Here is a 23,164-nt window from a genome sequence, read left to right as displayed (position 1 = left end):
ATTGGCTTTTCCTGATCCTAAACCCCCTGAATAGGAAATGCTCTGCCTCAAGGAGCTCAGAGTCTAAATCATTAATAAATCTGTATTTATTGTCATAAAGGGCTCAAATTAATTCCTTTTTTTTTTTTTTTATGACAGGAAAATACAAAATCCAGAAAAACTTGAGGAAGGGAGAAATGCTTTGTAAATGTTTGCAAAAGACACTTTTATTGCAGAGGCTTTAAGCTATTCTGCTGTTTCTCTGCCGCCTGTTTGCTGTCTCTAGTCAGCTAGAATGTGCTGACCACTTCCGAACAGCCTCAACAGAGACATTAAAATGTCAAAAATGTTTTATTCTTGCAAGAAAATCTGGGAAAGGAGGGACCCACACTTAGGCTGCGATCAAGAGAAAGACTTCCATGTGAGCTCAGCCCCATTGCCAGACGCTGAAAAGACACACACACACACAAAAAAAAAAAAAAAAAAAGAAAAAAACAACCCACATATCACAGGTTATTTGAGGTAGGAGCATGAGCCTGAAACGCAGCACAGGAGGGCTCTGATCTGGAGATCAGCAGGGCTGCAAGCTGTGCAGCTGGTAGGTCTGCAAGAGTCAAGGTGGGACATGTGGGGTGGGACGTGTGGGTCCCCAGGGCATGCGGCATCCCGGGAGGGAGGAGAAGGCTGTGCAGCCCAGAGCAGCAGTGCCTGGCCTGGAGAAGAGCCCTGAACCCTGGGTCAGGCTCTAACACCACAGGGATATTGGGAAGGGGTTGGTTTTGAGGAGCCATTCCTCACCTGTGTGCATGCGCAAGCCATGCAGGTGTCACCAGCAGGTCCCCACCAGTCTAGAATCCTCCCTAGTCTTAAGGCAAGTCAAAACTGCAGGGAAGACATGCTGGACCAAGTCTTGATCAAGACTTGACTTGCTCATGTCCAGGAGGACTCCAGGGCAGAAGAAGGAGACTTGTAGGTCTGGGCTTATCAAAGCATGGGAGCTGAGATATTTCCAGGGCTCGGTGGAGGATAACAGTAATTTTCAGACTTGGGTGCTCCAGCCTTTGTGGCTTCCCCATGGCACAGGCAAATCGCTTTTGGGTTCAGCCATTGTGAGCTCCTGAGGTAGCACCGACCAAACAGGCATGTGCTGGGGAGGCAGTTTGGTGGGCAAGCAGCTCCTGAAAAGCAGAGCTGAGCAAACAGCACCAAACCTAGAAGGGCTGGTCCTTTTCCAGAGCCTCTGCCTGCAAAGCACGTGTGTACTGAGAACGAGTTCCAGGGTGCGTTGCAAAATCTACCACATTTGGAGCAGCTTTTGAACACTTCAGTCCCTCTGTAATGATACTGCTCAGGAAACGACAAAGCTTTTGACAAACAAATGGGCTGGATTTTGGCTTGGTCCGTTTCAAAGCGTTGCACAGCGTTTTTTTGCTGAATCACAGCAAAATCATACAACATCCTGCCACAGCTTTGCTTGTCTCCCTGACACTTCTGGCATGAAAATTGGATGCTGCAGCAGATTCCAAGGCTCAATTGCATCCAGGTTTGCCCCACACTAAGGGAATCTGGTTTTGATGGCTCTGCTTTTTGAGTTTATAGATGACAGCCACACAGTGATTTTAGGAAGAAGCTCCCCCTGACACTTGGTGCTTTTGCCCTGGGGCCGTGTCCTCTGCTGCTTCTGCAGTGACCTGCAGTGGCCTGTGGCTGGACACTGCTGAGAAAGTGGCAGGATGAGGCCATTTTCATTGTGAAAAGCTTTGTCTGAATAACTTAGCCACATGCAGTACTCGCTGTTTATGGAGTGCTTGGTAGAAACAGCTGGGTTTCCAGTACTCCGTGTGCACCATCTTAAGTGTAAGGGCAGAGCAGGGACTTCTCAGAGCTAAGCAAACTGCACTAGGGGAATGAAAATAAAACATTGGTGTTCTTCCAGTGGTTAATGAGTAAATATTAATCTGTTTTGAATTTCTGTGCAGGAGACGTTTTATGGGGTTACAAGTTTTATAACAGAAAATTGGGAGCCTTTGTGCTAAATCAAGGTCATATATGACAGGAGGCTACACTTGAAAGAAATCCACATTAGATTTATTAGTATTTACTTTAAGCCACAGTGAGAAGGGAGACTCAGGGAAAGAATCAGAGGTGTCTCAGGAAATCGCTTTGTTCTAACCTGGGCCTGCAAACAGCGCAATGCAAGGTTTGGGATGATGTAGTGTTTTTGTGAAAGCAAAACCAGCTGCTACGAGTCATGCATGGAGCCACGCTGGCACCTACCAGCATTGCTGGTCGTGTCTGAGCCCAAAGCGAAACGCAGGGACTAGGGTCAGGGACAGGAGCCCTCCAGGGCCGGGGCATGCTTGGATGTAAGATGGGATTCAGAGGAGCTCTGCCTCCAAGGAACACAGTGGGAAACAGCGACTGCCTTCAGGGGGGTGGCAGGGGGCCCCTGATGGGATGCACAGATAGAGCAGGCAAGGAAATGCAGCGTGGGAGCAATGAACTGCAGATCCAAGCAGGGGAAGATGAGCCAAACATCTGTTCCAGCATCCGTTTAAGCTGCTCTGCAGTCTGCAAGTGGATTTAGACTAACCACAGAGCAGTGCTAGGGGCTGCATGGGGTCATGAATTCCCCAAAACCAGATGATGTTGTGGCACCGGCTCCTCACAGGAAGGAGGAATATCAGAGGTGCTTGCAGCCCACAGATGTGGTGTCCCACCTGGGAGAGTGGCAGGACAGCCTGGCATCCCCTCATAATCCCAAACCATTGCAAGTCCCTCATATACACATGTGCTTTGCATTCCTCTTGCTAGCAGAGGATATGGGGATGGGAACAAGGGCGACGAGTTAGGTGCGTGTCTTCTGCAGGGACCTCCACATAAAGCCAGCAATGCCTAGAAACTCTCCATGCCTCCAGGATCAAGGCTGTTGCTTTGTTTTAGCAACACAAGCTTGGCTGGATGGTGGAGAGGGATCTCCCAGCAGGGCAGAGACCCCAGGACAGTGTGGTACGGGATGTCCCAGGGAAGCTGATCCACTTTAGCAGGAACTAAGGTTTGAGAGCAGCTGGGGTGTGCAGCGGGGCAGGGAGCTGGCTCCGAGCCAGCCCACATCGGGGGCCCAGCAAGGCTAAACTCCCCTTCCCCAGTAAGCCCCTTGGAGGGTCACACCACCGAGTCTTGCAGGGCTGGGTCCAGGCTCAAATGCTGGACCTTCCTCAGGTGTGGCCAGCACTGCAGCAGAACCAGAGAGCTGTTGCACATCCCTGCGTCAAGCTGCAGCTCCAACACTATTTCTTTGCTCTTTTGCTGGTGATTTGACATTAAAATTCTGTTATGCTTTGTACTTCCCCAACATCTGTTAAAAAATGATTGTCTTTCCTGTTCTCCTGAAAATCAGTGGCATAGCAGCAAAGCACTGGGCTCAGGAGCCTTCATCTAAGCACTTGGCCTTATAAACTTGTGTGCAGAAAACTGGAGTCGCAAATGTGGGAATTCCTTACTAGGAAGCAGGTGAGAAGAAGGAGCTGCCAGTTCCTATCAGGCATCAGTTGTCGGGGGCATGTGTGGCAGATACTGATTTCCTCCAGGACCTTCACACATCAGCCTGGGTGAAGCAGCTCATTAAAAGCAACTAATTGCTGCAGTCAGTTGTGACATGAATTTTTCAAGGTTAATTTAGCTTAGCACTGAGAGTCCTACAGCTATCTCCGAAGGGCGTGAACCGCACACACCACAAAGCCAGCCCTCTGCTGCATTGCTTCTCCGTGGACAGACTGTCCAGGGTGGGGAGTTCAAGCCTGGAGCATCCTCAGGTACTGCTAGGATGGAGCGTACTGAGTTGTGATGGGGAAAACCAGCTCAGAGGATGCAGAGCATTGGTACCGCTATGGCAGGGTGACCAGAGGCCAGCTTGGTCTGTGCTTGATGCAGGCTCAGCTTTGCTTTGTCTTGAGATGAGTAATTCCTCCAAAAGTCCTTTTAACCATTTACCTGAGCTTGCAGGAACACTGGGGAAAGCAGAGCTTGAAACATGATGTGTTCAGGAAAACTTTCCTGTTCACCTCCCTTATCCCATTTCCCCTTCACCATGGAGTTTCCATAAGTAAATCTCCCAGGTAGTATTAAAGACAGCAGTAACTGTCTTCGGAGGACAAAAACACATTTGCTGGTACTGTGATGGTCCTTGGTGGTGAAATAATTTTCTGCTCCCTTGCAGATTAGAAGCAAGACCAAAGAAGAAAGCAAGCACAATGCCTTTTTCTGTCTAGCAGGGGCTGGGGAGGTGGGGAGCTGTGCTGGTTTTGCTGTCTCCTTTGCGAATGACTGCACAAAACAGCCTGTGCAGGGGTTTCGGTACTGCAGGACACCAAAGATGAGGCCTCTGCCCACTGACCCACACAGGAGCAGTGGGGACTTCTGCCCACCTGCCTGCTCACCGTGCATCGGCAGCCATGTCCCCCATGGAAGGAATCAGAACCAGAGCCCAACCTTGTCCAGTTTGGGGTGTGCCATGGTGGAGGGTCAGGGCACAGGCAACACCCTAAGTCCCAGCATCCCCACGCCCTGCGGCAGCATGGTGGGGTGCTGGTCCTGGCTGCCCCCCCACCAGACCCCCTTGGTTGAGGCGTGCATGGCCCCAGGGTGCAGTGCTGGTGGGGAGCTCGTGGAGCCCTTCCCACCTGAGCGAAGGCTGACTTGGCACCCACCATCAGGCAGGGAAGGGAAATAGGCTGTTTAATGAACGTATCCTGTGTTTAGGGACGACCTGCCAGCTATGACAATGCAGATGTTTCCTGTCTCCCGACATCTGTAAAGAACCATTTGCTGGCTGAGAGCGGTTCCTACCATGGAGCTGTGCATTGGGGTTTCGCTTCTGTGGTCACAGACAGCAACTGACCTCCAGCGAGTGGGGACGTGTCCGGGCAGTGGCCCTCTCACCCTCTCCAGGGGTCAGTGCCCGTCTGCGGCCGGGCTGCTGCCGCACCTCCAGGGAGGAATGCCGAGCTGAAAGGCCAGGCTGGGGCAGGCTTGGCTGCCCGTGGCATGACACAAGCCCTCCCGGGGAGGGACGGGCCGTGCAGGTCGTGGCCAGCCCTGCGCAGGACGTGGTGCTCTGCAGGTAGGCAGGAAGATCCCACGTGTGAGCAGGATGGGAGGATGTGACTGTATTTACTGTTCATCCTTGTTGAGTCTGTGTTTTCCTCATCTGTCTGACAGCCCTCTGCCCCCCATGACCTGGACCCCTGGAGCTGACTGTTGCCATCTCTTCTGGATAAAGACTGCAATTAGGAAGCAGATAAAAGCCAGGTTCAATCTCTTTTCTGCCTTTGGGACAAGCTCCTGGCAAAGCTGGGTGAAAACTCTCCCTTTCTTTGCCTGCACAAACCATTGTGCAGCAAAGACACCAAAGAGCCACTGTAAGCACACAAGGCAAAGCTGTTGGGAAACTAAGGAAAGGCTTGGCTGTAGCTCAGCATGCTGGACACTTTGCTAAATGGCAGTCCTGAGCGCGTCCCTGTCCTGTAGGATGAGTCATGGAAACAAAGTCAACTGTTTTCTAGAACCAAGACCAGGATCTGGTGTGGGGCTGTGGCTCCGACTAGCCAGATACACAACCAGGGAGTTACAGCCCAAATCTCCAGGCGAGGTGGCATCAGTCTGGATTCTTCCACCCCAAGGCTGTTGGTGGGAAGCTCCCAGAGAGGACTTCCTGCTGTGCCACCTGCGAGTCCTGCTGCCTGACGTCCACAGGCCATGGAAGTCAGTAGGAGATGCGAGTCCTTTTAGTGCTCCCCTTTGCAAGGCTGGTGCTCTCAAAACACAAGATTTGAGGTTCAAAGGCACCTCTGGAGGTCTCTGGTCCAACCCTGGCTCCAGGTGGGACCGACATAGCCTGGTTAGCTGGGGACTGTGGTCAGGGTGGCTCCAAGGGTGGACAACCCTCAGCCTCACCGGGTCCCTATTCTGGGGTCCAGCCACGCTCATGCTGAAGGAGATGTTTTTGTTAAATCTCATCAGAATTTACCTGTTTGTGACTTATGCCTGTTGCCTCTCGTCCTTTCGCTGTGCACCTCTGAAAATAGACTGTCGCTGTTGACTCTATACACCCCCCCACCCCCCCATTAGGGATTTGAAGATAGCTGGCTGCCACATCTCCCTTCACCTTCTCCAGGCTGAAGAAACCCAGCTTTCTTAGCCTCTACTCCTATGTCCTGTGCTGCAGGTCCCTAAACATCTCAGAGCCTCACCACTGGGCTCTCTCCAGTTTGTTAGTGTCATTCTTGTACTGGGGGGCCCAAAAATCAGACACGGTTAACTCAGAAATTGGCCCACAAGTGCCGTATAGAGGGGTACAGTTACTTCCCCCTCTTGATGCTCTCCAGCCTTCCTCGATTACATGTGTGTGGAGTCTTGTGGGGACTACAGGTGTGCAGAGCACCGTGATGGGACCATGGCACACCACTCAGAAGCCACCTTCTCTGAGGAAAAGCATCAGCGGTGGTTTGCTTTTAACCAGTTCATCAATGAGCCTCACCACTTTCCTGTAAATGGAAGTGTGAGAAGTCTTGCAGCAAAGCAGCCCTATTTTCATTCCAGTTTGCAGTGAAAAGCCAGGGCAAATGAGCAGGACACCGAGTGGAATGGAAACACTGACTGTTTTGCTTTGCTATTTAATGGCAAAAAATCCAGCACTCCCTATTTGCCTGCATTTCCTTTTCCTTCCCCATCTTGCCAGCTTTCCAAGAATCCAAAGCTATTTTGGAGCCTGCAGTGGATTTTCCCCTCTCCGCTGGAGGGGCTCACCACTGTGTCCACCAGCTCATTGCGCAGGGCCCCTCGTGTTGCGTCTCCCCCGAGGTGTCTGAGTTTCTTGGGCTGTTGCCACCTGGGCTTCATTCAAACTGCAGAGCTGCAGCAAGGGAGAGGCTCTGGGGCAGGGTGAGGGGGGTCCTGTTTTGTCACCTACCTCAGAAATGCTGACGAGCAGGCGTCCTGCAGCCCCAGGGGAAGGGAAGGGGGAACTAGATCCACGTCAGCTGGTGCAGTGACATCTGGGCCAGACTGCCCAGGCTGAGGTGACCCACTGAGAGGAGAAGGTGTGCAAGGCCAGGGCACATGTGAGCCACCTCCCCAGATGGGATATTAATGGTCCACAGGGTGGGAGAGCCAAATCCTCCCCTCTCCAGAGCACGGTGCTGGTGTGGAGCTGGGGCAGAGAGAGCAACGAGCCTGCTCCCACCCACCCGTGCAGGACTCGGGACGGCTCTGGTTTCTATCACACTGTGTCAGAGCCCTTCCCAAGGGATGCAAATGAAATGCCAGTGCCAAGAGATGTCTATCCCATCGCTCACATGAGAGGAACCTTGGACAGCAGATTGGTTTGCTTCTGTCATGGTTTCTTTGTCTCCCCTCATCACAATCCCAGGCAGATACTGGGAATGGCTCCTGGTGGGAGCAGAGCACAGCTGGTGGAGCCCTCATGGCCCGCCTCTGCTTTGCAAAGCTGCTGTCCTCCAGAGAACTGCTGGAGCCAACCACCTTTTCTTATCCACACTGCCTTGCTGCTAGCAGAGCTCGGCTTTTGGAGGGGCATGGTGGGCTCTGAGCTGATGGTGAGCTTTTAGTTCCAAGTTTTCTTCTTGTGCCCCCCTGAGCTACAGTGATCCCCTTCCTGATCCTTTGGTTTCTTTCTCCACTGGCAGTCTCTGGAGTGGGAAGTGTCTGTCCATGACCAGGTCCCCACCTGGGCTGACCTGTCCACTTTCCCTAATGCAACGTGCCAGGAGCAAACACTTCCTCCGGTATCTCAGTGCTCTGGGTAAGGATGCCACCCTTGGTAAGGATTTCTGCCTGCACTAGTTCAGACGAATGCTCTTCCTACTAGCATGGAAACAGAGGAAAATTCCCTCCCCGCAGAGAGAATGAGCGAATTGGTCTGCGCGGAGCAGAAACGCTCTGAGCCCTGTCGAGCCCCAGCTAGGAGCAGCCAACCAGCAGGCCAGCGGGTCGGGGGGCACAGGGAAGGCTGGCTTGTTGCTGTGGACCCACCAGGGACAGCCCCTCCACCTCTCCATGCTTGGTTTCTCTAGACCCCAGGAGGACACAGGGTTCAGAGCAGGGGCAATCCCCTCCCGCAGTCCCAGAGGAGGTGCACTGGGTACTTGGTGGACAGTTTCAAGCTGTGGTTGAGCCCAGAGAAGCCTGTCCTTGTGGTCCTCTGTCCCTGCGGGGCACCCAGGACCCTGGCCGGGGATGAAGGACAGGGGAGATACAGCACAGACTGCTCTGTGTCCTGGGGTGGTGACATACACTCCTTGGGATTCTTCCCATCAGGGGACCACAGGCTCCAGGACAGCTGTGGACCTGTGCTGTGCACCTGGAGCTGTGGAGCTGCAAACTCTGCTTGATGCTGCATGGAAGGTGGAGGGGGGCAGGGATCGTATCCCAAATCGTTCATCTGCCTACCAAGCTGTGGGACAGCCCCAGCGACCTCCAGCACCCTGCCCTGGTGCTCTCAGGCTGGACATGAAGGATGCCCCGAATGCCTCAGAACCAGAGGAGGTGAAAAACTCACAGGGATTGAAGCCAAAACTGGACAATTTAGCCACTGTTCCTGGAAATGCCTACTTGGAGCCAGGCCTCTGTGCCGGTGGGCACTGCTTCGTCCCCCTCCTGCATTTCCCACCCTCAGCCGTGCAAACCCACACGCGCTGATGGGAGATGGAGGGAACAGGGCTCTGAGAGAGCACTGCTGACGCAACCCTGACAAAAAGGGGCAGAGCAAAGGCCACAGCGAAGCAAACAGGAGGCAAGTAGTGGGGAACGAGAGACAAAAGCGCAAGCGGAGCGCTGTGGTCTGGCAGCAGGAGTGCTGTGCTGGGAAAATCCTCTGATTTATTGGAAGTGGTTTGACAGATCGAGCAAAGAGGGGAACAGGGCCCTGGCCAGAGCTTCTAAGAAGCATCCGCTCCCCGAGTCTTTTCCCCAGGAGATTTTCTGTGTGGTGGGGCAGAGGGGCTGCACAGGAGCCTGGCGGCTGCCCTGTCCCCTAAGCTGCAGCCTGAGCAGGGATCCAGCACCCCGCAGTGGGTGTCCTTGGGGAAAAGCCAGCTGCAAAAGCAAACCTGGCCCTTTGTGGTGGGGAATTTTAGAGGCAGGCAGGCGGGACAGCCACCACGCTGTTCCTTGGCTTGCTGGGGCGGTGGTGGCCAGCATCCCTTGGCTGTGCCTGGCTATCCCAGCCTGGGGAGCACTGTAGGTGTGAATATCCGACCCTCTCCAAAACAGACAGGGACTGTAGGCAGCCCAGTGCCTCAGCAGAGGGAGGTGTCCTGGTCTGGTGGGTGTCCGTATTCAGGGTGGCTTGGCTAAAGCAGCTCTTGTGCAATAGGGAGTGACCCTGGAGACCCCTTTGGAGGAACACAGTTCCCATTCCCAGGGAGGCCCCTGCCCTCTCCAGCTCTCAGAGCTCCTTGCAACCCTCCTTGGACTCATGGCTGCTGTGCAGGAGGGACCACACCAGCTCCATCCTGAACCTGGCTCATCTCCTCCCCACTCCACATGTCACACAGCCCCACTGAAGCTGAGATGTACTGTGATGAAGCCACAGCCACACAGGGATTCCTCCATGCCCCACAGAGTTGCCTCTTGGCAGCAAAGTGAGGATGGTTCGCTTCGGCTGTCCCACCAGGACACCAGCAACGGGACGGGACGGTGGTGCCATGTGCCCCTGGCTGTGGGACAAGGCTGTGGGACAAGGCTGGGCAGGGCTGTCCTCCTTCCCCCAGCCCTGCGGCACATGACCGGGACCAGCCCAGCAGCCTGGCTGCCTTCCCGTATGGGTCTTGCACTGGCTCCTGTCCTCCTGGCTGCTTGGGCTCCTTCCAAAAACCATGCGGTGAAATGTCACTAAAGGGGTCCCCAGGGAAATGAGAGTGTTGATCCAGACTAATAAGTGACATCCCCACTTGAAAACCTATTAGCCTTCTGGCTTCTCCTGCTCCCACTCTCCTGGGAGCAGCGGGGCTCTCGGAGCAGGATCCCAGCTCCAGCAGGGCTGGTTTTGCAGGTGTTTTGGCTCAGCACCCTCTGAAAACTGGGAAGGGGGTTACTGTGCCTCCAGATGGACTCCCAAAATCAGTGGGAGTTTGGTACAAGTGTGATCGCAGGACATCAGGCTCCAGCGTGCTTCACCCCATCCCAGGGGCGATGCCGGGGAGATGTCCCAGGTAGGAATGGGCCCTGCTTCTGCTGTGGGTCTGTTGCCCAGCGTGCAAGGGGACCTGCCAGGACCTGGGGCTCCCGGGTCCACCCCCAGTCTCACTACACACCCCTGGAGCAATTCCCTTCCGAGCTGGGGGAGCCAGCGATGCGGAGCAGAAGGGACGCAGAGGGAAGACAGGACCATGCTGTGGGTTTTCCCCTGCCTGCCTCCGTGCGCACGTCGCTCCCAACTCTCGCAACAGGCTCAGCACTTTGCAAACAGGATTTAGCCACAACCCAGAATGTACTACTGAAAAATCAAACAACAAACACATTCTACTGCTGAATTCCTGGGCTCCTTCTGCTTTCTGACCTCCCAGATGGACCCTGGCAGCCCGCGTGCTCAGGGAAGGGCTGGCTTGTTTTCCTGCAGCCTCTGTGCATGCGAGGTCCCACCCAGTGTGGGCACAGCCTGCCGGGGTGGCTGGAGGTCGTTCTGCACAGCCGCACGCCGGGTGACCTGCAGGCAGGCAGGCAGCCCGGTGCATGGACTGCTGCCAGGAATCCACGGGCAGCAGCACCAGGCAGGTCTTGCTTCTCCATTTAAAGGCAGGGTGAGGCATGAGCTGCGCTCATCTGCCCTTCATTCCTAGGCAAGTCCTTTCTTGGCTGGCTTTGCAGGCTTGCTGGAGAGCTTAGGGCATCTCCCGCTGGGTTGCTGAGCCCCAGTGCCTATCCTTGCTCCTCAGCTTGCAAATAGGGGTCTGCTGAGCTCTTTGCACTGCCTTGTGCTCCCCGTGAGAGCCTGCATCCCGCACACAAGGGAGCCACAAATGGGAAGGTAGACTGGACCCAATGGGCAGAGCTGAGCCATGGATGCACAGAGCTGTGTCTCCTGCTCCACCGTGGGCCATTGGGGTGTTCAGGCTCCGGCTTCAAAGGTGCCGCAGACCCTGGTGCCTGCGGCCAGGCAGGAGCTCTGGGAGCAGCTTTGCTTCACAGGGAACAGAGGGCCAGTCGGCAACCACCCAGCCCAGGGCTCCCTTCTCACCTGCTGCAGGTGACCTGGGTGCCAAGGCAGGGAGTGAAGGAGCCTTGGAGAAAGAGGCGTTTGCCTCACAGGCAGCCCATCGTGGCAGGTTTTCACATGCTCTTCCACTCCAAAAAGCTGCCGGAGGTTTCCATCCCAGGAAGCCCATTTGTGAACAGCAGCTGTACGTAAATAAGAAGAGGAATTGGTGGGTGGCAGGGAGTTCCCACGAGGATCAGGATCACAGGCCCTGGGGAAGGGTCCGACTCGGCACTTTGGCTTTGCCAGCGCCGCTCCACCCACTGCACCTGCTGCTGTGGGCTGCACACAACTGCGTCGTGTCAGGGGAAGGGAGATTCCCCAGGCCTGGGGCAATCCAAGCAGCTAGAAGGGATCTCAGCAGCAAGAAAGGCAAGGAGGTGGGGAGAGAGGCAGCAGAGAGAGGCAGGATGGGGAGCAAACCACTCAGCAGGAGGCAGGATGGCAAGGAGCACGGGGCACTTCATGCTGCCCGTTCTCTGCTCCGAAGCTGACTCAAGCCAACTCCTCTGGTTTTGCTCTCCTGGACACTTCCCCTGGGCAACTTCTATCCCTGTATCCTGGGAATACATCCTCTATAGCCCCTCCAGCAGCCCTGTGAACTGACAGCCGAAGGGAGTATTAGCTCAGGCCTCTCCGCATGTCTTGGTAAAAGTCGGAGGAGAAAACGCTGGCTGCATCTCTTCCTGATGCTGCAGCTGGCTCTTCCAGAGCTTAGCAGATCAGGGTCAGGCCCCTACCCTTCCCTAGGCTCTATCCTAGCCTTACCAGCCAGTGCTGTGGGGGGCAGAGGGATCTCAGCTGCCTGCACCACCCCAGGAGCTGAAGCTCCCATGCAGGTCCCTATAAAGGTCCACCACGGGCTGCCCCCCGACTGCAGCTCCTCAGGGAAGCAGAAGTGAGCTGACACCGCCGCCGAGAGCTGCTGTGCTCCTGGGATCCATCGCTCGCCTGAATGTTTAGTTTTTGTGTTGCCTCATCTTGGCCAGACTTTTATGGCCAGCTGGGGATTTGGGCTTGTTCTGAACTCTCGCGCCCTGCACATAGCTTGAATTTCCTTGTTGTGATTCAGGGGACATGCTGAACTCTGTGGAAGCCGGGGGATGGCACCTCTTTGCACTCCTCGTTTCCCTGAGCAGCACAGACACCTCCATGGGTGCCTGGAGGGCTACTCCAGGGGCCCTTGCTGTGGGAGGGTGGCACAGTGGACAGCTGGTCCCACAGAAAAGCACCTGCATAAAGTGATCCAGGGCCATATATAGCCCCACACTCCTTGCAGCCTCCAGATGCCACCCCAGAGAGACCACAGCAAGACTCTGGGGGGCTGCAGGCACATCCCTGCCCGCTGTCCAGCTGGTGGCAAGGGGACAGCATCCCCTCCTGCAGGGTGGTGGCAGCAGGCCCAGGGGGGCTGAAGCACATCCAGCCCCCATTGCTACCCTCACCTACCCCTGTTGCAAACTGACCTATTTGCCCTTCCTCAGCGCAGGCAGCAGCTGGGATACCACCTCACCCCATGCTTGTCATGAGATGGGAGTCACAGACACCCCAAACCCCACTGTCCCCAGGCCAGCTTGGACCAGAGCAGCTCCCACACAAAGTGGTTGTCTGTGATGGAGAGGATGTACCTGGGGGAGATGGGAGATGGGACAGTGGACATGGACCAAGCACTGGTTCCCCCTCCCAGTCTCCCCCAGCTTACCTGCATCCACATGGCCTCTGGCACACCATCCAGGCTGGGTTTCTCCCCCACCCTTGCCTTTTCTGTCTGTCTCAGGACTAGCACTGAGAGCTGGCTGGTCCCAGGACAGCACTGGCCATTTTGCCTCTTTTGGCTCCCTAACATGGGAAATGTTTTGGGTTTGGGTGCATTTCAAGTGCTTGCATCTACAGACACGTCCATCCTCCCAGTGGAGAGCTGCTGAGGAGGGAACGAGCCAAGAAGACGTGGGGAGCCCCTGACCAGGGGCTTTGAGCATGGCCCCTGGTTTATTTATGTGTGTAGGGATCAGAAAAGCAGAGGCAGCTGCCAGCAAAGGCCCTGCATCCTTGCAGCTCTAGCCCCATGGGACCCCAACCCCTGATCAAGCTGAGAAGAGTAATGAAACACACCACAGAGCTCAGACAAGCTATGCAAACTCATTGAGTGTCCCAAGATGATGGGCAGGGGGTTTGCCAGTCACCAGGGCAGTCACCAAAGACTTCCTGCAGTTTCTGTCTCTGCCTGGGGGATGCTCAGCAGGGACAGGCACGCTCCCTGAGCATCCCTCCTTCCCTGGCCTCCTGTCCCCAGCATTCAGGCTTGGGCACGTACAGCCCCTCCCTGAGCCTAGGGACTGCTCGTTTCAGAGAGCCCAGGGCTTGGGGCCACGAGGAGGGAGAGTAAGTGGGGGGCTGTCCGCCAGCCAGCAACAGAACAGATATCCACAGTGCTTCTGGGGCTTCCTCAGCTCTGACTGCGCAAGGAGAGATAGCCTGTCTAGAGGGACCATGCCCTGCCATCAGACCCAACGTCCCCGAAGCCCTCAGAGCTGTGTATTTCCCAGCATAACTCATTACAGCAGAGATCATTAGCGATACTGCTAGCTAATTAATCTGAGTGCTCGGTGTGAGCTCCCATAAAACTGCCTTAATAGACTTCCAGCTATATACTTGCTCTGCAAAAAAAAAACCAAAAAAACAAACCCAAACTGGTCCATGTGTCTTTAAACAGCAGGAAAACCCCACACCGCCCTCACTCTGAAGGCCTTTCCCCCTTTAAATGCTCCAGTGGGGTCTTTAACAGCCGATGAAGGGATGCTGTAGTGGGAGTTATTAGCTGTGCCTGCCAATAACTGCACAAATCACCTGCCAGGGTGGGTTCAGGACTCAAGAGAAGGGGGACTGAGATAAAGGATGCCTAAACCCCAGGAGAGGGGAGAGCCTCAGCACCTGTGGAGCACAGCCCTGTTTAGAGGGTTGGCCCCAGACATCCCAAACCCCAGAGGGCTTCCCAAATCCCAGGGCATCCTGATCACCTCACTGCCATGGTCCTTGGGTGGGGATCACAAGGTCTGGGGACTTCAGAAGGGAAGAAAGGGGAGGAAGGGCACAGGAGGGGGTGGGGGTGGGCTGCAACCCTACATCAAAGCAGCATCCTGCTCTGCCCACAGTTTCCTCAGCTCCATCAAAGGTGGAGACACCCATGCCCAGTGACTCCCTCAGCTGAGCTCTATCCATCAGGCTCAGAAACCTGTTCACACCAGTTAAAAACATACACATTGTCTAATCTGGGACACATTCTTCCCTGATGGGCTCTGAGATGCTGGATCTGTGTGCAGAACCCATCCTCTGGTTCAGCCTGGGCAGACGTGTTCCTCCTGGCTCACAGCACATCAGCCCATCTTCCCCCTCCATCTTCAGGGCAGGACAAAGTTCTCCGAGTCCCACCTCAGCCTGAAGCCTGGCAGCTTGAACTCAAGACCTGTCCTCGGAGGTTCTGCACAGTCTCACAGACCCATGGTGGGTTTTGGGGACTTCCAGTGACACACCAGTGTCTGCTGGCGGGGGCACAAGCCTGGAGCAGCCAGTGCAAGAGGAGCTGCATGTCCCTGCACACCAGCCGGTCCTCCTGAGGGGCACTTAGCAGCTCTGCAGAGATCTGTGAGATGCTGGGGGATGCTGAGACCCAGAGCTGTATGATGGAGAAGACAGCCATGGAAACCAGTGCTGGTTCCTCACCCCCAGGTGCCCACCACCCCTGGGTGAGCGTCCCAGCTGCCCATCTCCTTCTGTCTGTTCAAACCCTCTGCTATTTTTCCCAGAGCCTGGGGATGGCATCACCTCCTCATTTTTCTGGATGTGTTGCGAGAAGCTGGAGGCACGCGGCTTTCCCCTGCCCGCTGTGCCAGCCCTGCTGCACCCTGCGGAGAGCGGGAGTGGATGAGGCTTATTTTGGTGGAAAACAAAGAGATGCCACATTTAAATCAGAGCTCTTCACTCATTTTCAGCTTCAAGTAAGGGCTGCTCAGGGAAAAGGTACAAATGTACGTTGCACGGGTAATGCAGCTGGAACATGAGGATTCAAAACACAAGGACGAAATCCATGGGATATGAACATCAATGAAAAAAGCAGGCACCGGCCCACAGGACCCTGCTGGCAGGGAACTTTGAGGGCAGGGATGGCAGGAAAGCTGGCAGCTCCCGAGCAGGACCCTATCTTAGCTCCACGGGAAATGTTTGCAGCACGGAGAAACACAGGACCTGCTGGGAGGGGAGGTGCACAAGCCCTCGAGCACCAGAACATCGAAGAGAAGAGCGCATGAGCAAGGCTGAACCTAGAGGGATAACTCAAGCGAGTGGGATGTTGATGGGAAAGCAGAGGCTGCTGCATGCAGGGGCACCACAGGCAGAACAAAGAGCATCTGCAGGGAGGAAGATGAAGATAAGCTTCAGCTCACAGCTCAGCGGGAAAGAAGAACAAATAGAGGGGAATGCAGAGGAGTTTTTGGTCGTTTCTTTTTTTAACTTTAATCTTATAAAAATCTGGATATGACCAGATAGTTAATGAAAGGGGAGGTGAGAAAACAGGCCAGAACAGGAGAGGTGGGATAAAGGAGCATGTAAATGCATAGGATGTGTTCAGAGTTAGGGGTCTGGGAGAGTTCATGGGGATGCTGGAGAGAACGGGAAGATGTGGCAGAGAGGAACAAACCCAGCCAGAAAAAGGGGAGGGCTTATCAACCCATCATCATAGTGTGATCAGACCAAATCAGGGTGAATTATTCAATGGTTTATAAACACTAATACGATCAATTCACACCAAGTAAGCCTCATGTCCTCTTTTTACATGACAGATGGCCTGACAGAAAGGAAGAAGTGATGCTATGAGGTGTGTCAGCACTTCGGGCTGCCCTGCATCACCAAAGGGGACCACAGCTCCAACATCAGCCCTGCTCAGGGGAGATCTTGTTCAGACTGGGGGGATCAGTGGAAAGCATTGCCACCAGAAGACAAGCCGTGTCCTCCCCTTCCCCACTCATTGCCCCACTTCTCCCACAGCCTCCCTTTCCTGGGCACAAGTTTGCATCCATACAAGTGCTCTGTGGGCTCTTGAATGGGTCTTTGAAGTTGGCCAGGTTTTCCAGGCAGTTGGTTCCCTGAACTAAGCCCAGGCAGGGCTACTCAAACACTTGTGCCAGCACAGGGGGTGTGAAGGGCTGGGAATGAGCAGCTGGGGTTGAGGGACCAGGCTGTGTCTCCAGGAGGCACGGATGGATTATGTCAGCTTAACACATTCATCAAAATCCAGCTCACCCCCCCTATGACTGTCAGGCTGCAGGACTGGTCCAAGGGAGGTTGTTGGGGATCTCTCCTGGATTTCTGGGCTGCATTTTCCCTCCTGATCAAGGTGGTGTGGCTGTAATGCACGAGTAACAACAGTGGATTTGGGTTTTACAGAGTTGCAAGCACTCAGGGTATGAAATGCAGGTCTGGAGGAGACATCAGCTGGATCAACACAGCGTGGGGACAGCAGCGCAGCCAGAGCAGGTCCAGGCTGTGTGTGTGTGTGTAGGGGGATGCTGGCAGCGGGTCACAAACTAAAGAGGGGGCTGCAGTGCCCAAAAGCAAAACGGGGCAAATCTGGATCTGGGCAGATCCTGGAATCTTCCCGTTGTTCACCTAGCACTGATTTCAGCAGGATTTGTTCGTGTCTGGGAGTGAGGAGGGATCTGGTGCAGCACTATGGAGCAGTAGGAAAGGATTTGAGAAGGTTCCTGTGCTCTTGCAGGGCTCCGTGGTGAAAAACCTGGTCTCCCAGAAGGTAACAAACACCTGAGCATCCCCTTTGCAGAGGTGATCCCAGCCTGGGAGCAGCTCCCATCTCTTGGCATCAGCTTTTCCCTGGGGTCATATCCTGCATGGTGGGATGGAGTCAGACCTATGCTGGGCTGCAACTAAGGATGAGGCAATACCATGGAAATGGCGTTGCTGGCAGATGACAATGCCTGTTGTCAGCACTCTGAAAAGCCCCAGCTGCACACAAAAATGTTCCTTCCTCAGCAGCTGGGAGTGGCCACAGAGCCTCTCAGCTTGTGCAAATACCCCGTGATTAGGTGATGTGATTCAAGCCAAAGGCCAGAGCTGAATCTCTGCTGAGCCTGGTCCTTGCTGCAGCGCTGAGGGCTGGGATGGCCACTGCCTGGGGTGAGGAGCGTGGGTGAGCAGCCTTGGACTTCATCCATGCTCTTTGGCCTTGCTGATTTGAGCCTCCCCACAGGGACTTCACATTTCTCAGGTCTGGTCCTCTTCAGCAGCCATGGTCACACCTAAGGCATCCGGACAGCCCTCTGTTATGGTCCCTGGGTCGCACTAGGATCTTGTTTCTACTCCTGCCCAGCAGCTCTGCTGGCTCTCTGGTGTTCATCACCCTGGTGCCACCTCTGCCCGGTCTCCTCTGATGGGCTCAGTGGAGTCACATATGGGGTCTGGTGCCACCAGGTTTGGCAGGACGGTTATAAAACCTGAGAACTAACACAGGACTAAATGCTTGGAAAAGGGCTTTGAGGTCCTCTTTGTTACCAGAGAGCTGGATCCAGCCCAAGAAATCTGAAGACCTCCAGCTTTGCAATTATCCTGCTGTGCATTTGAGCGCCTGTGGAGCTGAAATCAGACATTTGATGGGGAACAAAGGAAGGACAAGACCTTTCCAGCAGCCGTGGCAGATGAGACAGCTTCAGCTGATGTGAGTGCAGGAAGCTCATTATCTCCAGAAACCTCCACTGTGCTGGAAACCAGCTGAGTGCTGGAGCTGTGGGGATTTATTTATGGCAGGTCTCTTTCTCTCTGGAGCTGCGACTCTGCCCAGACACACCTTGGGGATCAGGTCACCATCTCTATCCCCAGGCTGGGCAGTATGAGAACAGCTTCAGACTAGTGCCACATCACAGGACTTGCCTCACACCACCAAAAAAAAAAATTATCTAAGACAAAAAAGGAGGCACTTTCTTTTCAGCTTGATGCCCCCAGTGCCCTCCTGATAGTGCCACAAGGCTGGGTGTGCTTGTCAGAGCTTCCCTGGGAAACCATCTTTCGTTTGATGCATCTGGGTTTGGGGCTTATGGCACCCCTGGGTGTCCCTGTCAGATGAAAACCCAGAGCCATGACAGAGCTATTGCCAAAACCCAGCCAGGAGAGAGGTCCTGCTCTGCTGTAATTGATGTATGAACTCTGACTGCCTGGGCTAGTGCCACGGCCCCAGCCCCATAGCCTGGATGCTCCCACTATGGACCAGGTCTCCATTGGCTCCTGGAAAGCACGCTAAGCTGGAGAGAAGCAAGAGCTTGCAGAAGTTCATTCAGCCTCAGGGGATCGGATGTGTTATGCCCGGGGAGTGCTTATCCCTCTTACCAGCTACAAAGGAAGCCTGACCCATGGAGATTTCTCCATTCAAGACATTTACCATGAAGCTGGATAATGATCCTTAAATTTGCTCTTTGCACACACAAGCCAGATCCCAACTTGAACTGAAACAGGGTAAGGGCAGTTTGTTGCCCTGAGACCCTTGGGAAGGGGTAGCGGCACTTGCTTTGGGGCAGACCTGTGACACCATTATTGTCTGGTGGGAATGCATTTCTTTGAGCAGTTTGGGCTGTAAAAAAAAGGAGCAGCAAACTATTGCTGAGAAAAATAAATGTCTGCTGCTGCTTTGCTTTTGTGTCCAGACATGTGGGCCTGGGGACCCACTCTCACAGCTGGAGAATAAGCAACATCTGAAGGCTGGAAGCCGACCCACCCCTCCTCCTCCAGCTATTGCATCCTCCCCATTGCACAGCGAGCGAATGAGCCCATTTTGACATGGTCCAGTGACTGCTGTTGCCACGGGGATGTCTGGACACTGAGTCATAGTTTGCCTCTCATCCCTGCTGCATCATCCTTATTTTTTGATTCATGGACCACTCTGTGCATGAAAGAGCAAACTGTCCTTTCTGATCTTTTGTACTTGCTATAAAGATTTGCTCAACAAATGAGGTTTGCAAATACTCACCATCTCCTTGCTTCGCCGCCGCACACAGGCACCCTTCTAAACGTGCTGAACCACACCAGCATGAGAACAAGCAGCTGAAGCACCAAGGAGGTGTGGAATAACCCTTTCCAACAAAGCCTACCCACCTATTTCGTTAGTGGGCTCACCAGCCTACTTCCTTTTTGCAACCCAGCTACGTGAGGACAGAGGTAAATTACTGCAAGAAGGATACTGAGTAAGTTCCTGCCCTGATAGCAGAGCCTGATGCACACAGAAATGCTCTCCTACCGACACAGGTGGGACGAGCAGGCAGCTTTGCTCAAAGCCAGATGGTGAAGTGGGATTTCAGGAGGCGCCGCAAAACTGATGGCGTAACCGTCATGTTTGGGGATGGCTAACCCCTAAGCTTGTGTGAGTCTGATCTTACAGAACGGAAAAACTAGGCAAAAAGTCAAACACAAAATACTGCACCCTGACTGCACCTGCCTTTGGGGTTACAAGTTTTCAGGACGTTGTTCTTTAACTGGAAATTTCTGTTCAATGGAGATGGAAGCACCTCACATAATCCCACAGCTCCAGGAGGTCAGGCTTTAGGAGCCCCTATATAAACACACAGGGACTGACAGTGAAACCTTCACATGACAGGGAGATGTCATGCACTGACACCACCGCACCGGTAAGGTCAGTGCTGCCAACTCACTGTCATCTTCAGCCTGTCACCTGCACTTGGAGAGAGCCACAGGCAGTGACTGCCCTGCAGGAGCCCCAGGGTCAGGGCCAGGGCTAATGCTGGAAGCTGAGGCCACATGGCAAAAAGCTTCACCCTGACCCGAATGGCAGAGACAGAGGCAGGCAGGGACTTTGGTGGCTGCCTGGTGGCAGAGCAGAGCTGCCCCCTGCTTGCCCATTAGCCCGTGCTGTCTCTCAGATGCCTGGAAACGAGTAAGTGAATTAAGGGTGTGCTACTTTGCAAATAGGTGGAGGGTCTGGTGATTGGAAACCACTTCTTAGCTCCTTCTCCTGCTGCTTCTTGCATCAGCTCCCCAGCCTGAGCCTCCTCCCCGAAGCCACAGCATGGCAGGTGCACCCAGAGGTGCCCTTTGGGCTGGGGTGTAGTACAGGTGCTGGGACAAATCCACATCAGGGAACCCCGGGAGAGGGAGAACATCTGCTCCACAGAGCGGAGCCCAGCCTGGAGCCCAGCCTGGCCAAGAGGCACTGAGGTTCTCAGAGGAGATGGGCATCTTCCACAGCCTTGGCTTGCTGGGGGTTAAGCCGAAATCTTGCTGTGCTGGATGACTCAGAGGGAAGGTGGCAGGGGAGAGCAGTGGGGGGGGCGGGGGGGAGAGAGGCACCGAGCAGTGACTCAGGCTCCCCCACCCCATCCCCTCACACCTCGCACATTTATCCTGCATTGCCATCAGCACCAACTGCACGCACGCCGAAGGGGCAGGCCGGGATGGGAGCAGGGCAGAGGAAGGGTGTGCTGTGCGGAAGGGCCGGACCCTTGCCCACCACCAGGAAGGCTGCCTGGAGTTATCCCAGGGCAAGAAAACGGGGCAGGAGCAGGGCTGTATACATTTAATCAGTGCTTCCTCTCCTGAGATGTGGCCACACCGTCCCAGAGGAAATTTAAGTACTTTGGCAAGCTGGGAGTATCTCAGGCTGGAGAGACTCCTGGAGCAGGGCAGGGACCTTCCCTCGGCTCCACATGGGAACTGCTCCCCAACTCCAAAAAGCCCTGAGCACTCCATGCAGCTCCCGTGCTTGAGCAGCCCCGCGCTGCCTGTGCCCACCCAGCACAGCCTCGTGCTCTGCCTAGGCAGCAGCTCGACTTGTCCCTTGGGGACCTGAGAACTGGGGAAAGATGCTGGGAAGAGATTTGGCCATTCAAAATCATGCCATTGCAGGGCCTAATGTGATTTACAGGAACCAGCTATCAGCAAGGGCATTCTGTACTGCGCTGGGAGCTTTTGAAGGCCAGGAGGGAAGTCTGTGTCAGCTTTCCATCTGCCTTCAACTCCAGCGGCTTCAAGAACAGAGGAGATTTAAAAAAGAAAAAAAAATTAATAATGCCGTTTCCTTCAACTCAAAAGGTGGGGGATGTACCTAAGGGATGAAGAGAAAAGGTTTCTCCCGGGTAGCTATGACTCAGAAATGGCATTTTCTATATTGTAATAAAGGATGTCAAGTCAGAGGTAATTTATTCATAGCAAGCTGATGCAGTTACTATGGAGAGCATAATAGGAAGAAACTTTTTTAATGCATAGTGTATTCAGGAAGAAAGCATTTGTTGAAGATAAAACCTCAGTGTGAGGCTAAAAGCAGCAAATGGTGATTAGGAACATTAAAAAAAAAAAAAAAGACCACCAAAAAACCCAAAAAGCTGTCTGCTAGCACTTTCACCACAGCTGTGAACTGCAGGGTGTGATCTCATCCTGCTCAGCTTCCCTCCAGGTGGGCAGAGGACTGACTCCAGCCCAGGGTTTCCCACCCAGCGGACACCAGCCCAGGATGCTCCAGCACTGCAGGAAGCAGGTCTGCTCCTGGGGTCTGGGTTTGGCAGCAGGAAAGAGCCAGGAGGGTACGTGGCTTTGGGTGATGCATGGGCTGGGCTCGCCCGTCCTGCAGGGATGGGGATGCTGCAAGGCGGACGAGGGCATCAGTGCAGATGCACAGAGCACCGTGGTGCTGCACAACAGGTCCCTGTGTACTTAAAATTCATGTCTTCTTGTGCCAGGCCAGCCAGCAGCCTTTCCACCTTCAGGGGAAAATACACACAAAATACACACAAGGTGTATTTTCAGACCCACTTGGTCACCCATGTCTTCCCCTCTCCAGCCATCTCAGCATTCTCCCTCCCTCCATCCCTCTACCATCAGAATAGGCCTCTCTGGACTCAGCTGCAGCTTCTGCCCATCAGGAAGAATAAAACCTGGTGGTGACCTCTTCATTCAAAAGCCTGCAGGCAGCAGCAGCTCTGCTCCTTTTCCAGCATGGAAAGGAAGAATCCCAGAGCTGCCTATGGGGGAAGGTAAAACCCCAGGGACTTTATGGTGGCCTCCACTTTCCATCTGCAGAAGGGCAGCACCTCCCCAGGAACAACGAAATACTGTGAAGCCGAAGGGACAGGGCAGCCCCTCAGTGCTACACGTGCTGAACCAGCAGGAAGCTGACAGATGAAATCATTTGCTCCCTAGAGCCCGTCTGTCATTTGTGTGACAAAATGTCATATAATGGGGAATTCTCAGTCAGACTGGGAAGTCAGCCAGTGCTTCCCCTTGGAAGCGTCTGTCTCCACTTATTCATTATGGTAATGAACTTTAATTGCTTGAAGTGCTGATCCTGATGCCCAACACCTGCCTCAGACTGCCCTCGAAGTTGCAGGGTCTTTTTAATCTCACAGAGCACACTTCAGCCACTGGAGGACAAGGACATGTGTGGCTCTGCAGCTCTGCTGGTGTGGAAGAGCAGGTCACTGTGGCTTCCCAGACAGACTCTGTCCCTGGCTCTGCAGTAAGTACTTGAAATTCAAACGTGCTGAGACCTTCTTGGTTGCTCACCCAGGGGGTTACTGTGCTCTGCTGGGGACCAGCAGCTCCTCCAGCCCAGGGGATGCAAGGGTGGGCAGGAGAGGGTCCCTGCCTGCTGGAGGAAGGGCTGAGCTCCCTCCCCTCGCAGGCAGGCACAAGCCCCCTCCCAGGCAAGACTTGTCCCTGCCAAAGTCCAGAACCTGTTCTGTAAGACCAGGTTTAATCTGCCTGACATATTGGGATCGAGCAGCCCCATGATGACCTTGGGATGGGCAGAGGGCAAGTCACCTGTCACTGATGGGACCAATTTGAGCTTCAGTAATAAAAGCATATCTGCTGCTTTGCCTTGGGTCATTTGTCTCTAAATGAAGC

The 23,164-nt window shown here is 54.3% G+C and overlaps 1 protein-coding gene across 1 annotated transcript in view; it reads left to right on the top strand.

Annotated features, from left to right (window-relative positions):
* CCDC42 (coiled-coil domain containing 42) overlaps nt 1-23,164 on the top strand; it is a 176,405-nt gene that overhangs the window by 148,726 nt on the left and 4,515 nt on the right. The window lies entirely within an intron of this gene.

Source organism: Falco punctatus, assembly GCF_963210335.1.
Source record: "Falco punctatus genome assembly, chromosome: 1".
In the NCBI taxonomy this organism is placed as follows: Eukaryota; Metazoa; Chordata; class Aves; order Falconiformes; family Falconidae; genus Falco; species Falco punctatus.
The sequence above is the reverse complement of the archived record's forward strand: the minus strand, read 5'-3'. Positions and strand labels throughout refer to the sequence as shown.